At 44.6% G+C, this 16,101-nt stretch overlaps 1 long non-coding RNA gene across 2 annotated transcripts; it reads right to left on the minus strand.

Moving 5' to 3' along the window:
• Nucleotides 1-5,420: 5,420 nt before the first annotated feature.
• On the minus strand, nucleotides 5,421-15,596 carry LOC140605262 (uncharacterized). 2 transcript variants are annotated; one of them, XR_012007964.1, is made up of 6 exons: nucleotides 15,399-15,596; nucleotides 11,952-12,031; nucleotides 10,857-11,000; nucleotides 10,634-10,763; nucleotides 9,536-9,805; nucleotides 5,421-5,686 (listed from the first exon to the last, which is right to left on the minus strand). It is a non-coding gene; the product is annotated as an uncharacterized lncRNA (long non-coding RNA). The 2 variants fall into 2 exon arrangements; XR_012007965.1 differs by lacking the exon at nucleotides 11,952-12,031 and having other exon boundaries at nucleotides 15,399-15,593.
• Between the last annotated feature and the right edge of the window lie 505 nt (nucleotides 15,597-16,101).

Raw genomic sequence — 16,101 nt, forward strand, 5'->3', positions numbered from 1 at the left:
TGGGAGGTCTTTGGTCTCCTGGGAGCAGATGAGTCCTGAGAGAGTGGGGACCTTCCTGTCCTACCCTGTTTGTCTAAGACAAGTTCTGAACTTCCACTTATTCTCTTTCTGCCCTCCATCTCCTGCCACAGGACGCATGGAACCTGCAGTCAGCCCAACAGTATAGCCCAACAATATAGCTACCATATCACAGAGATGGGGACAGAGCATGGTTCTGAGGCCTGACCCCATTTCTGGTCGCTTGTACTTCTTCTGGTACTACTGACACATCCCAGAAAGGGCAGTGGAATTAGTGATTTCCATCGATAACAACCTTCCCTCAGAGAAGGCTGACTTTTTTGGAGAGTCCATTCTCAGCTGAGTTGCCTGACAGACCATACTCTGAGGCCCCAGGCTGCGCTGCTGGGGAACTCAGCCGTACACCCCTGTGCCAACAGCTCAGTCACAGCCTTGCAGTGGAGCTTCTTCCCCTTGTACAAGCTTGAGGCTTCTCTGCTCCCAGCCTTTCAGCAGCCCTTCCTGCCCAACGGGGCGGGGCCACAGCACCTTCCCAGAAACTTAGGTCAGAAGTTAACTTTTCTTTTTTTTGAAACAGGCTCCACTCCCAATGTAGAGCTCAATGCAGGACTTGAACTCACCATTCTGAGATCAAGTCCCACGTCAGGCTTCCTGCTCAGCAGGGAGTTGGCTTGCCTGAGATTCTCTCTCTCTCCCTCTCTCTCAAATAAATAAATAAAATCTTAAAAAGAAAAAAAAGACCTGAGCTGAGATAAAGAGTCTGATGCTCAACTGACTGTGCCTCCCAGGTGACCCAGAAGTTAACTTTAATTTTCAGAATAGGAAATGTTGCACAGGGAGAGGTATCTGGGGCTATGGTATTGAGGAAATATTGTTGGGCACCACAGAATATAGTTGTGGTCCCCATGAATGGGACACGTATGGCCAAATGAAAGACCAGATGAGGCTACCAAGGAACCTGTAAAGGACTGAATTTGGGGAGCCAAGGCCCAAGGGTTCTTCAACAATCAGCTGAAGGGATGATACAGGGAAAGCTTTATGAGGAAGACACTCTATTTCTTATAAATAAGGCAGGTAGACTTCAAATGTTCAATTAGAAAGACCAATTAGTATTAATGTTTGAGGCTAGTTAAGTATATCATATTGGTTATACATCTACTTATTCATTCATTGACTAACTGGTTCACCTATTCTTTGGACAGACAATAGCCTACCTCAAGAGATGGAAAGTATGGTTGGTGCACCACAGGGACCCCATGGGTGTCAGAGGAAGAATCAGTTGCAAGGTCATTTAAGAATCAAGGCTCAGCCTGATTCTGAGAACTCTCCTTCGTGCCAGAAAGTGGCCAGGTCCTCTAGAGTGTGCTGGGGTGGGTAAGACAGAAACACCATGGAGAGAACATGCAAATAATCACACGGGTGCATGCATCCCTTTGAATTAGTGTTGGTGTTTTGCACCATGAAATAAACAACCAACAAAACTAAAAGGCTATCTACTGAATGAAAGAAGATATTTGCAAATTACATACCCAATGAAGGGTTAGTATCCAAAATATATAAAGAACTTATACAACTCACACTGAACCACAAATAATCCAGTTAAAACATGGGCAGAAGATAGGACATCTTCTTTGCGGGGGGGGGGGGGGGGGTGAGTAGGGGAGGGATGTAAGGGATAGCAGGGTCTTTATCATGCAGATGACTTCCCTCATGGGGACCAGGACATTTCAGACTGTAAATGGGCACTTAACTTTAGTTAAGTCTTGGTTTGCTGTCTGGGGATAAATGACTCCATTTGGAGTCTTTTTAGCACTAATATGGTTTTCTATAGGAGGTGGGAAGTCCCTAAAAACTGAAAAGAAATGTAAACAGAGAGGGAGTTTGAGCATACTGGATACCCAGCAGAAGCATATGCAGAGGAGTATTACTCTCAAAGAAAGATCAGAGAAGTGAGAGTCTTAGCCTATTCCCTGGACTCAGTTCCACCAAGCAATACCCTATTGTAGAGAAAATAAAGAAAGGAAAAATGACAGATTTTGAGCCAAATAAGAGGGGATTCTGGGCTTTAAAAACCTGTAGGAAGATTGGCATCCTAGGAAAACCTAGCTATTGGCTGATGAAGAGGCTCAGAGTACCAGCTCTTCCCTAAGAACACCAGAGTATTCCCCTGGGGGATCTCCCTCACTCCCTGATCTGCCATGGCTACCAGGTTTCTCAGTTTAGTGGTCTTTTGTCTCTTGGGAGTGGATGAGTCCAGGAAACAGAAGGAAACTCCTGATATGGGCTTCTCAATTCCAGATCCTAGCCATTCCTTCATTAAGACCACTGTTGTTTACCTGTATCTATCTTAGCTTACATTTGCCTCTCTGATGGAACCCACGGATGCTCAGATACCAAGATCCTTAACATAAAAATGGAAAAGAAGCTGCTCTTTGAACATTCTTAGGAAATGAACCATTTTTGCAAAGTACTGGTGTCAATGAGACCATACCCTGAACTCTTGAGTCTGATTCATTAGTCAGTTCTGAACTTATGGCCAAAAAAGATGTGCTTGAAGTGTACATATCTCAAAAACATATAGAGGATTTCCCCCTTGACTTTGAAGTCAACCAGCACCAACCAGTCCTCTCTGTACTTCTGTGCCAGTCTGTGATTCCACAATACCTCACCACCACAGCCACTCAGCTCGGAAAGAACAGGTGGCCTCTCATGCCTGAGGTCCCTGCTCTAACCAGAACAAAGTGCAAGAGTCCTTTCTGGCCCCCTCTCACCCACCAGCTGTGAATTTTAAACAGGCCTCTTGTTGAATTTCAGTTGGTGCTCTTTACCCCTTGTGGAAGCACCCTCCAGGCGAGCCGTGAGGTTGTCAGGGGTTAGTGCACGCCCTGTGCTCACTTCATAAAGACTTGCCTCCACGTCATCATCCAATTCACCTGGTCCTTACCACCTCTAGTGATACTGAGGCTAGAATTTTGTTTTCTAATATCCAGTCCATGTGAGGAAGACTGTCTACTAGTCTTCAAGTACAGCGGTTTCTCAACGAGTAGATTTTACAGATGGTAACTACTTGCCAACATTTTGGAGACCAATGTTGACTTGAGATTTGAGTTTTGAAAAGTAGCACTTTTAAAATAGCAACCACAGTAAAAATAAAAGAGAACCTCACTCTGCCTTCCCATTCACTTCAAACATTCAAGAGCATCATACCACGTAGCATGGGTAAAACATTGAAGGGGAAAACAAAAGAAGTGTTGATGAGGTGGTGAAGATATGGGACTTTATTTGCACTGCTGAGAGGACCATAAAATAGTACAGCCACTGAGGAAAATAGTATGGGCAGGCAATGGGGTGGTTCCTGGGCTTGGATAGGGGAGGGGGAAGAAGTAGTGTTTGATGAATATAGAGTTCTGGATGGGGAAGAAGAGAGGGTTCTAGACAGGGATGGTGGTGATGGTGTCACCAGAATGTGAATGTAATTAATGCCCCTGCACTGTAGACTTGAAAGTGCTAAGTTTTATGTTATACACATTGAATCACAATAAAAATAAAAAACACTGTAAATTAAAACTTAGAAAAGACGATCTTTGAATAAAGATGAGTTCCATTCAAGAAAGAAAGGTTGGTTAGCCATAATTTTGAATGTAGAAAAACTAAGATTTTAGTGTCCTAATAGCTTGCACCCCATTTCAGTATTCTCAGAATACTGTCAATGGGAATATTCTACAAAATATTTTATTTATTTATTTATTTATTTATTTATTTATTTATTTATTTATTTAAGAGAAAGAGAGAGTGAGAGAGCATGAGCAGAGGAGAGGCAGAGGGAGAGGGAGAAGCAGACTCCCCACTGAGCAAGGAGCCCAAGAGCACAGGAGCTCTATCCCAGGACCCTGAGATCACAACCTCAGCTGACCGAGCCACTCAGGCACCCCGTGATGGGATTATTTTAATGTAACTGCTAGAAATAGAAGGAAAACCCCAAGGGCATGGTTCTATATAATGCAGGCAGAAGAACCTGAGACCCTGGAAAGTCTTGGAAGGGGCTGTCATGATTAAAGATGGGAGGGAAATGGTGAAGATCTGCATTCTGTACTGTATGAATCCTCTGCAGCACTTCCTCAAATCTTCAGTGGATTCTATGAAACTTTGTAATTATTGATGTGCATGATTTTCTTAAAGATTTTTTAAAAATGTATTCATGATAGACATAGAGAGAGAGAGAGAGAGGGGCAAAGACACAGGAGGAGGGAGAAGCAGGCTCCATGCAAGGAGCCCAACATGGGACTCAATCCCGGGTATCCAGGATCACACCCTAGGCCAAAGGCAAGCACTAAACCGCTGAGCCACCCAGGGATCCCCTGATGTGCATGATCTTATTGTAGGAGTAAAAAAAGTCTCTGCTTCATGGCCAGTTGGAGTGCTAGGTTAGAGAAGGCCAGGAGAAAACAATCGTCCATGGGAGTGATCAGAAATCTGGACTTGGGATTTCCACAATTTTGAAAGCTCTAGGAAATTCCACCTAGTTTTTACAGAAGAGAGAATTTCCCAGGTCTTACCTAGATTACAAATTTATTAGCTGAAGTCTTGTTTTTAAGAAAGCAGGAAAAAAAGCCCCTGAGGATAAGTCATTATTTTAGGAAAGTAATAATTCTTATTAGTTCCTACTGGATGAAAACTCCTAGTGTTTATATGAGGCGTTGGCTTCTCTTAGAGGGTCAGATGACATGAATATTCTTCCCCATAATAAAACAGTTGGAAATGCCAATGTAAAATATGCTAGGTATGTTACTGTTAAGATCTCCAATAAATTGGCCCTATGCATTCTTATGTGCTTGACATCTTTTACTTTCTTGTTTATATTGCAGATCTTCATTATTTGTCATACTTGTTTTAAATTCTTGGTTCATACGGTCCAACAACTCCCATTCTGGGGACGTACATTGGCCAGTTGGATATCTTTCTTTTAGAGTCCAACCCAAAATGGCTCAGTCCTTCCAGAATATTCTCTTAGTTTTTGGTTAATCTCTAGTATTCATATTTGCTTCTTGCCTCATAAGGTTCCCCCGGGGAAAAGACAGGAGATGCTGCTGCTTTGCAATGTTAAAAGTATAGAGGACCAATCTTTATAGTACCTGCTGGGTTCCTCTTGTCTGAAATAGAATGGCTATTTATCATAGGTTCTCAGGTACTTCTAAAGCAATCTTACATATTCTGGTTGTATTTATAATTAAGGATTGATTGGCAATCCAGAAATTTTATCTAATTGAATCAAAAAATTCCAGGAATTCCTTAAAGCAAAAAAATTATATTTTCCTAGTGTGACTTATACTGTTTGTATTTATATGTATTTCTGTAGAAGTTTCTCCTTATCTACCGTCAGAAACTCCGTGAGACACATCAGCTGCTGTTATAAAAGGTTTTAATGAGTTACATATGCACAAATTCATAAAAAGTATTCAGTTAAAGAACATTGCCATCTGGGCTTGAGATAATTTTATCTGGTTTATATCCACGAAGATTCACTCTGAGTAGCATTTTCCTCCTCTGGGTGGCATCTTTAAAAGGGGTCACTGATCATAGCTCATTGGCACCAGAGCTGGTGACCGTCAATGTCAGATGCAAATGTATCAGGGCTCTCTTCTCAGTGGTATTTGATGAGATTGTTTGCCTTTGGATTTAGAAAGTCAAGAGATACATTATATTAGAATATCTATATTCACCCTATAAATAGTGCTATTCGAAATTTAATAGCTCTTAAGTCAAATGTAAATATTTTTAAAAATTTACATTGGAAGTAAACAAAGTCAGAAGTAGCAACTGGGTGGAAATTAACTGATTTAGGAATTCAAATCTTCAGATTCTGTTTTCCCAAATTCCTCTGTTTATTTATTTATTTTTAAACTTCACATTAATCCAGACTGGCCTCTCCTTCCTAGCATTCTGTACAGAGGGTAAGAATATTTTATTTCCTACGTGGACCATGAAGAAAGCTTAGATCAATTTAATCACATACACACATCTTCTCCTATATGGGGAGTGGGCATTCTATTATCAGTGAATGGAAGCAAAAAGAAGGTTTCTAAAAAGTTAGAAGAGAAAGAAACAAGTTCTCTAGGGGCACCTGGCTGGCTGAGTTGGTGGAGTGAGAGACTCTTGACCTTCAGGGTGTGAGTTCCAGTCTCACATTGGGTGTAGAAACTACTTAAAAATAAAATCTTTTAAAAAAGAAAGAAAGAAAGAAATTCTCTAGCAGTAAGGTAACAGTATTATTTTCCTTATTTGGGGTGAGCTGATTAGCAGGCACCTTGCAAATAGACCTGTCTGATTGATCTGTCCTGAGCAAACTGTTTGGAATCATCAGAGCAAAACCAACTTCCGTTAATTATTAGTCATCCAAAGCTCCCTGGGAGTCCATCTGCGATAAGAAAGGCTGTCTCTCCCTGTAATCTCTGTCACGGTTCCTCCTTAAGCAACACCCCCTAACTCAGGCTAAACTGACTCAGAATTTTTTCCAAAGCACAACCATCCCTCCAGTCACCTTTATTTTTATTTCTATGCAGCTAGGGCTGCCTTTTGTCTTTTTTTTTTTTTTTAATCTGCTGGGGGTGGAGGAAGAAAGCAAAAATAGTGCAGTAGGCAAAGGGTAAGAGTCCCTAATTCAAATACACCCTAAGACTTTCGGATCACAGCAAAGGCAGTATCTCGATTACTGCCCAATATGTCACATGGGGCATTGTGGAACTGCTGAGTTCCAAAAGTTGCTAGGACAGAGCAAGGGGCCGGAGCCAGCCACCTGGGACCTGGAGGGTTAAAGAATAGCCTTGTTTGCTGCTTTTATGCACTCCAAGGCTTAAAGCTGTAAACAGTAATTTGCCGTGGTGCTGTCCCATTAGGGTGCTAGAACTTCAGGTCTGGGATTAGGGAGTCTTTCAGAGCTTGCAAGGGGAAATGAAGGGTGGTCCTGGGAGGGGGCACACAGCATGCTCCGGGCAGGGACAGGGACAGGGAGAGGAACACCTGGAAGGAAACGCACAGAAGCTGTGCACACAGGCATGTGGCCTAAACCTAGGCAGCCTGGACCGTCCATCCAGCCCTGCTCCCTGCAGTTACATAAAAGGTTTTGCAGGACAAAACAGGGCTCCTGCATCAGGCTAGCCAGGGAGCTGGCAAGAGAGGCCAGGTTCATGGGAACCAGGAAAGACAGTGACAGCAGAGCAGTGACATTTTTGCCTCAACTCCAGAGAAGGGATGCCCAGGTCTTCAGCTCTCACAGGACCAGACCCCTGAGCAGGAAGGAACTTGGCCAGTGCTCCCCTACCTGCCATGGGCTACAGTCTTCCCTGCTGTGTGGACCTCTGTCTCCTGGGAGCAAGTATGTCCTTGAAACAGGCGGGGACATCTCTGTTCTCAGCCTGATGGCACCCGAATCCTTGGCACTGTCAGGATCTGTCTCATGTTCTTTCCCCAACCCCTGTGTTCTTCTCTCCCAGGCCCAGTGAAGGCTGGAGTCACCCAAACACCAAGACACCTGATCCAAGCAGGAGGACAGCAAGTGACACCGAGACATTCCCCAATCTCTGGGCAGCCCAGTGTGTCTTGATACCAACAGGCCCTGGGGCAGGGCCCCCAGCTTATTTCCATGAGTTACAGAGAGCAAAAGGCCACTTCCTTGGATTAATCCTCAATGCAGCAGTTCAGTGACTATCACTCTGAACTTCCTGGACACTGGACTCGGCCGTGGTCTCTGTGCCCACAGCTGGGCGCAGCCCTGCAGGGTCACCAGCGCTCCGTGCGCACACCTTCCTGCCCGAGCGTGGAGCAGCCTCAGGGCTGCAGACCTGGGAGGCGGGAAAGAGAAAGGGTTTCGGGTCCTGCCAAGGGCAGCCTCTGGCTCCTCTCCCACTCAAGGTCAACAGGACAGCAGGCTCCCTTCAGAGGCTGCTGCTGCTGCTGCTGCTGCATCCAGAGGCTCACTTCAAAATTACCTTCCTGAAAAAAAGAAAAAATTACCTTCCTGGCCTGCCACTCTATACTGCAAGCCTAAGGAGCAATTTGCAATTTCATAGCTGGCACCCTGTTTTCGGGAGGGAGAATTCATTTGGGGATCAGAATTGCTTGATAAATATGTAGCTAAAAGGTAGAGTTCCAGAGATTTGTTTTATAGAATACAGGGAGAAAAAAAAATTGAGATTTTAGGGAAAGTCTAGATGAGAAAATACGATTATGGATGGTTGAGAATAGAGATAGAGCTACAAAATTATGAAAAACTATGTCACTGGGCAGCCCGGGTGGGTCAGCGGTTTGGGGCCGTCTTCAGCCCAGGGCATGATCCCAGAGACCTGGGATTGAGTCCCGTGTTGGGCTCCCTGCATGGAGCCTGCTTCTCCCTCTGCCTGTGTCTCTCTGTGTCTCTCATGAATAAATAAATAAAATCTTAAAACAAAACAAAACAAAACAAAACAAAACAAAACTATGTTATTGGTCATGTAATCTCTTTTCTCACTCCTCTGAGTCTCCAATACCCGGAAAATACAAAGCGAGGCCTTACAGCAACCACATCACCCTGTGTGGGCCCCAGGCAAGGACAGGCTCGTGGGAACCAAGACGTCCCCTGAGAACCCTGGAGCTGATTCTGACCTGCCTTCTGGACTTCTCATCCCTGGCTTGCCGTCCCCCCGCAGAGGCGGGCATGCCTCCCCTGATCACAAACAGGCAAAGGCTCTCCAGTTCCCCCCAAGATCAGTTCTGCTTCCCTGGAATAGCTTTCCACACGTCATCGCCCAGCTGCTATTAGCTTCAGAACGTCACTTCTTGGCAGTCTCTGGATGCCTCGTTCTCTGTGACCAAATCGCTCTTTTAAATCCTCTGCATCTGCATCTGCTATTCTCTGGGCCCTTCTCTGCTGCCCAAACATGGCCAGATAGCAGTCATCTTTCAGGGACTGGCTCATACATTGCTTCTCACCCAGACATTCCATGACATTAATAGTCTGCTCAGGCTGCTCTAACAAAATACCACAGACTGGGAATGCTCAAACAATAGATATGTATTTTCTCACAGTCCTGCAGGTTGGAAGTCCAAGATCAAGGGGCCGTCGGGTTAATTTGGGGGAGTGCTCTGTTATTCCTGGCTTACAGGCAATTGCTTTCTCGCTATGTGCTTGTGTGAGGACAGAGAAAGGGTTCTCTGGTGCCTCTTCCTCTTCATTAGGACATCAGTCCTCTTGGTCCCACACTCACTACCTCATTTAGCCTAACTGCCTCCCTAAAGATCTTACCTCCAGATACCCTCACATTGCGGGTTATAGTCACATTCAATGTATGAATTTGGGGGGGGGGGACACAATTAAGTTCATAATAGCAATGTTGCTCTCTTTATTTCCATAGGAAAAGCCAAGTGTATACTTGATATTCTTTGACATTGTGAAATGAATGAATGAATGACCACCCACATAGAACCTTGACCTTGGAATATTATTAATCACGAAATGTTTTCCTTCACAGGGATCTCCTCTTACCTGGGATGTAAGGTAATCTTGGCTCTCCCTCCGACTTCTGCAATATTCTGAGCAGTTTTGTTTTCATAGCCAGGACTGACGACCAGTACTGTAAAGAAGCCTAATGGAATCTACAGCCGAAATATGCTAATGTTGTTTTTGGAACAGAAAATTATGTTACAGTCACAGTTACTGGTATCATGATCTGGTAAAGAATTTTCCTTCACCAGCTACCACTACATCCTTAGAAACATCTCTTGCCATCATCAAGGGTGCTTCTTGGAAATGAATCTGAGAAAGAGATAAAGAAAAATTGCTGTGCTTGGTAATAAAACCTTGACATCCTTGCCAATTAAAGGGTAATTGTGTGCATACACGTGTGTGCACGTGTGTATGCATGTGTATGCATGTGAGTGTGTTTTTCTTGTGGAGACACACAAAATAGGAATAGCTTCTCTCTGGATGGACTTTATGAAGAGGCATTGGGTCACAGCATAGGACTCACAGTACGTCTGTGTAATGATTGTGAACGTCAGGCCCAACTGGACCTACAGTGACTATAGCTGACAGGGTTTATTTATGGTTTTGTAAGTTCAAAAGTAAATAGGTAAAATAGAGAAACCCTATTTATAAGATGTGCTATTTAAAATTTGGTAATTATTAATTTATATACAAAATCTGGAAACACATGGATCTGGTTAATCAGGGGGACGTATGGAATATAGTGTCTCCAGGCTGGATCCACATGAGATCATCAGAGTGTTTATTTTTATGGCTCATATTATTCTGACTTGCCTCTTTCATTATAGCATACTAATTGCAATGGGGAAGCAATTATTTCCTTCATAATCAAAATGTTGGTTCAGATAATCTTTTGCCTTCGCAGGCTAAGGGTGGATTTGAAGATTACTCCTTAATCAGCCGGGCTGGGGAAGCAGGAGAAAGCATGTGGGAGGGGCGGCGGGTTTGTCCTTGATTTAGATAGAAGGTGTGCATCCGTGAGACTGCGAGCCATCAGCCACATGGAGGAACTGTGCCCCCACATTAGGGCAAGGTGTCCCCACAGAGGGTTTGAGACAGTGGCCCAGGAGAGAACATTGGAAAGGAATTCTTGGCTACCTGCTTGCATCAGGCGGTTTGAGTTCACTGAGTGGGTCCTGGGACACATGGAGCTAACACGGGCTCCTCGCTGGCCAAGAAGAGGACACGCCTTGAACCTCAGAATGCACCAAGGAGATACTCTCTGTGCCTGGAAGGGAAGTGGAGCCCCAAGGGCCAGGTAATTAGAGTCAGGCAGGGGCAGGCAGAGGGAAATATTAGGTGAATATTAGGACATGCTCACCTTGCACTCACCCCTTGTGGAGGCACTGGGCAGGACAAGGAATAGCGCGGAGAGTAGCGGATCCTGAGTCCTGGCAAAGTAGCCTTTGGTACTAGACCAGAAGGTAGCCCGCAGACACAGTGGTGACATCATAGGCAAGTAGTCCTATCAGGGAAATGGGAGGTTCAGCACCTGAAACTGCTCACCCCAGCAGACCCCAGCCCCGAGCGGGGAGGCTATCAGCTTCCCAGGGCTGCCATGGGCTCCAGGCTTCTCTGCTGTGTGGCCCTTTGTCTCCTGGGAGCCGGTGAGTTGCAGGCGCTGTGAGAAAGCCTGATACGCATTTGCCACCCCTGCGATACAGGCTTGCTGGTGATGGCTGCTGCTGGAGGCTTCCTCCCATGCTCTACCCTCAGCTCCTTTCTCTCTCCTCCCCAGCAGGCCCCGTGGAGTCTGAGGTCATCCAAACTCCAAGACACATGATCAAAGCAAGAGGACAGACAGTGACCCTGAGATGTTCCCTTATCTCTGGACACCTATCTGTGTACTGGTACCAACAGGCCCTGGGCCAGGGTCCCCGGTTTCTCATTCAGTATTACAATAGGGAAGAGAGAGACAAAGGAGACATCCCGGCAAGATTCTCAGTGCAGCAGTTCAGTAACTACAGCTCCCAGCTGGAGATGAACTCCCTGGAGCCAGGAGACTCAGCCCTATATCTCTGTGCCAGCAGCTTGGCACAGCCCTGCACGATCGGCAGGCTTCTGCACAAAAACCTTCCACCCCTCCAGCTCAGGAAGTGATGGCGAGGGTGGCGGTGCCAACCACAGTGGCCCGGGCCCAGGTAAAGCAGACGGCCTCTCCCAGATGCTCCTCCTGCGGCCTTCGTGTGTGGCATGTCCTAATGCTCACAGAAATCATGCAAGAGAAGTGTTATTTTACCTGTTTACATACATGAGGGGAAGCAGCTTTCCCCGGTCTCATATTTCATAACCAGCAGAGCAAGGAACAGTTCTGTCCCATGACACCTGTGTTCCCCCCCCCCCACATCAAACTGTCATCCCCTCATCTGGTTTCCCTTCTCCAGTCCAGATTAGCAGAGCAGGAAAGATCACGCACCATATGTGATTATCATAACCTCTTCCCTGACAGCTTCAAGGAATATGACTTCAAGGTGAAGAATAGCCATTGATCCTCCACTGTAACAACAACAACAACAAAAATCAATCAATCAATCAATAAATAAAGAGAGAAAAGGGCAGTGTTCTTCGAGCTGTGTTCTTCCAGCTGCATGTCAAAGGGAATGGGATGTTTGCAAGGAAAAAATTCTGGGTTCCTGCATATGCTGCAATCTATGGTGAGGGAAAGAACCATGGATACTCATTATTATTTCCTAGTCTCTTTTACTCTCTGGTTTTGGGTCCCTTCCTCTGTATAAAATACTGTATCGCATAAAATAGAAAGTGCAATTCAGTACAGTTCTTGTCTTTGAGAGTTTTAAGATCTGCTGTAGTAAACGTATAATATTTAGCTTAAATATTTGACGATTTCTATTGGACCCATCTGTCCCATGAGAGCAGGTGACTCACAAAACTGCAAGTGCTGAATATGTTAATGAACAGACACGGTTCAGCCCTGCTGCGGGTAGAGACTCACGGAAGAAAATAACACTATCATGTATTGACAACTTACCACAGGCCAAATAAAAGTCCTTTACTTGCAAAATTTCCATTAATTATCAGAAGAAAAAAAAAAAGTCTAAGAGACAAATACGGTTTCTGCTCTCATTTTAAAGATGAGGGGATTTGCCCTGAAGTTAGAGAACTTGACCAAATCAAATAGCTGGTCGGATGCAGAAACGGGGTTCAAAGCCGGTCTAACGGACTCTTGAGCACTGTGTTTACATCTCTATGCTATCGTGCATGTCCATGGAGACGCCCACCCTCAAAACCAGAATGTTGCTCCACGTCCTAGCCTGCCTGGCTCTAATGAAATTGTTGCAGAGATCAGTTTATGTGGGAGAAAGTGGGGTGGAGAAAGACTCCCAACTAGGTACCGTGTAGATCTGGCTCTGGCTCCAGTTCCAACACAACCAGTTAGTCAAGACCTGAGATCAGTTACTTGACATGATGGGCTAAGAATTTTCACATATAAAATGAGCGTAAATATCCATCGGTATCGCTTGGAGTACACCGGAGAAGCAAAACAGATTACACACACACACACACACACACACACACACACACAATTTATTTATTTTAGAGAATCAATTCGCATAGTTGTGGAGGCCAATAAGTCCAATATCTGTAAGCTGGGCTGGTGGTGCTGAAGACCCAGGGAGAGCCCATGTTCAAGTTCAAAGGCCATCAGCTGGACAGTTCTCTCTTACCTGGGGCGGAATCCATCTTTTGGTTCTATTCAGGTCTTCAACTGATTCGATGAGGCCCACCCGCATTATGGAAGGCAACCTGCTTTATTTTTTAAAAATTTTTAAAAATATTTTATTTATTTATTTACAGAGACACACAGGGGGGCGGGGGGCAGAGGCACAGGCAGAGGGAGAAGCAGGCTCCATGCAGGGAGCCTGACATGGGATTCGATCCAGGGTCCCCAGGATCACGACCTGAGCTGCAGGCGGTGCTAAACCGCTGCACCACCGGGGCTGCCCCCTGCTTTACTTTATTGATTAAAATGTTATTCTCACCTAATGTTAAAATCTACCTATTTAAATGTTAATCACACCCAAAAACACCCCCTCAGGAGCACCCAGAATGATGTTTAGCCACATATCTGTGGCCTGGTCAAATTAACACGTAAAAATCAGCCATCATACCAACTCTAAGGGCTGTGTAAAAATTTAATAAGCATAAAGTACCTACCTAGCACATAATAAGAATCTGGATATCATGATTCCTTTTGATAATGTCTGATAGTTTTTTCCACCATTTCCTATGAACAAAGGTAGGTATGGACACATTTTACACTCCTATAGCTATCACAGAAATGGAAATATTTATGCCCAATGAATCTTAGGAGATTAACCAGAGCATGTAACATCCCTTCTTAGGCATTTTAACATCAACTTTATTAACATTTTAATGATATACCATAAGAATTACACACTTTAAATGATCCTATCAATAGTTTTTTGGCTGCTTTTGGCTCAGGTCATGATCCTAGAGTCCTGAGTTCAAGCCCCACATCGGGCTCCTTGCTCAACCAGGCATCTGCTTCTTTCTTTCCCTCTCCCTCTGCCTCTCCCCTCACTAGCTAGTGCTCTCTTTATCTCTCTCAAATTAATAAATAAAATCTTTAAAAAAATAATAAAGTCTCTGCCCATTAAAACAATTTCTCTTTAGTACACATCTAAATATATTTAAGAGAAGGCGGTGCTTCTAGAAAGTTCTATAGTTAAAGGGAGCTTGAAATCACATGAAATACATGATCCATGTTAGGGACAATTCTATCTATAGATAGATGGTTTGATAAAATGATCATCAAAAGCTCTTTTGAGATGCTTGAAGCTGTTTCTATAAAACTTATCTACTCGGGCAACCTGGGTGGCTCAGTCGTTTAGTGCCACCTTCAGCTCAGAGAGTGATCCTGGAGACCCGGGATCGAGTCCCACATCAGGCTCCTGCATGGAGCCTGCTTCTCCCTCTGCCTGTGTCTCTGCCTCTCTCTCTCTCTCTCTGTGTGTGTGTGTATCTCATGAATAAATAAAATCTTAAAACGAAATTTATTTACTCATTTTATTTCACTTATTTTCTCCTGAACCCATTCATTCAAATTATTTTATAATGAAGTTTTGACAAAAAGTCATCATCTCCAAGGAAATTATTTTGTGTTCCTATCAGATGCATACAAAGTTGGGCTTCATGTTCACACACTGTGTGCTGAAGCTGAGCAGACCATAAGCAATGGTGACATCATTGAGCAATCATTCCATGTTGGGAGAAGGGTTCCCTGGACCCAGTGTCGAGCCCTCAGAACATGAGCCTTGAACTGGAAAATACCCCTTTTGTTCTGGCCTCACCTGCCACCATTGCCCTGGATGGTATGGTCTTCTGTCTCCTAGACCAGCAAAGTCCCAGGCACAGATGTGAAGCCCACTTCTGGGCCTGCCAGGCCCCAACTCAAGGCTTGACATTGTGGCTATAACATCAGGCTCCCCTTGAGTTCCAGCTTTGGGTTCTGTGTCCTCTCCTGGGCCCCAAAGAAGCTGATTCACAAAGGGCCCAGACATATGGTCGTGCTAAAGGGAAACCAGCACACCTGGAGGTGGCATCAGATACAAAACACAAAATCACGTACCCAGCACCAGCTACATGGTTACAGAGCCCCTGGTTCAAATGTTATTAAGAATTTGAAGATCACAACAGCAGAGCATGGAAGTCGGTGTGGGCTTCCTTCTAAGCATGGGACTATGGGCAACAGGATACAGTTTCTGAGCTTCCTTGTCTTTATTACTTAAGGAATGACAGCCACTCTTCACAAGAAGATATTCCCCATGGAATGGATGTCTCAAAAACAAAAACAAACACAAACAGACCACTGTGCACTTACCCTGGAGGCTGCTACCTTTCCACAGTCCCTGACGCATCTGAATGCGTGTCAATGCGTCCTCTCAATGTATCCTCTGCACCGCGGAGCAGACATCATCTAACCATAGAGAAAGGTCAATCACGGGTGTGAGGTGCTTCTGCTTGCTGCTATCTCACCCCAAACGTGGGAAGCAAGAGCTCTTGTGAGCATGAAGTCGCTCTGGCTATATTTGGCAGGTGTCCTATTAGTGAATTGATAAGAAGCAGAGCAAAACAGGTCCTCAAGAATTGAGCTTGCTCTTGAGGTTTAGAAACCAGATACCAGGAGAACTGTAGCTGGAAGGATTTTAACAGGACGGTGGTTAGTGAAGCAAAATGGAAACAGATACTTGAAGGAATATTTGGGATTTACAATTCATAAAAGGCATCAGGAAGCCCTGAGGATTTTTTCCCCCAATTCCGAACTATAGAGATACACAAAACCAGTGTGTTGATGAAGAATTATGTCACAGAAATAAAATGTACATAAGGTTACAGATTGTTTTACGAAAAGGTGAAGATTGACTTGTAAGAGTTGTGTCAGTTCAGACAAGTCCTTTCTTCCCATCCTAAGCTGTTCACTTGTGCCTTGATTTTTCTATTGTACCTTCTGGGGAAGGGGTGTGGCACCTTGCGAGGGTTGGCTCCAGGTCCAGGCAGGAAGAATGACATCTCAGAACGACTTC

Source organism: Canis lupus, chromosome 15, assembly GCF_048164855.1.
Source record: "Canis lupus baileyi chromosome 15, mCanLup2.hap1, whole genome shotgun sequence".
NCBI lineage: Eukaryota > Metazoa > Chordata > Mammalia > Carnivora > Canidae > Canis > Canis lupus.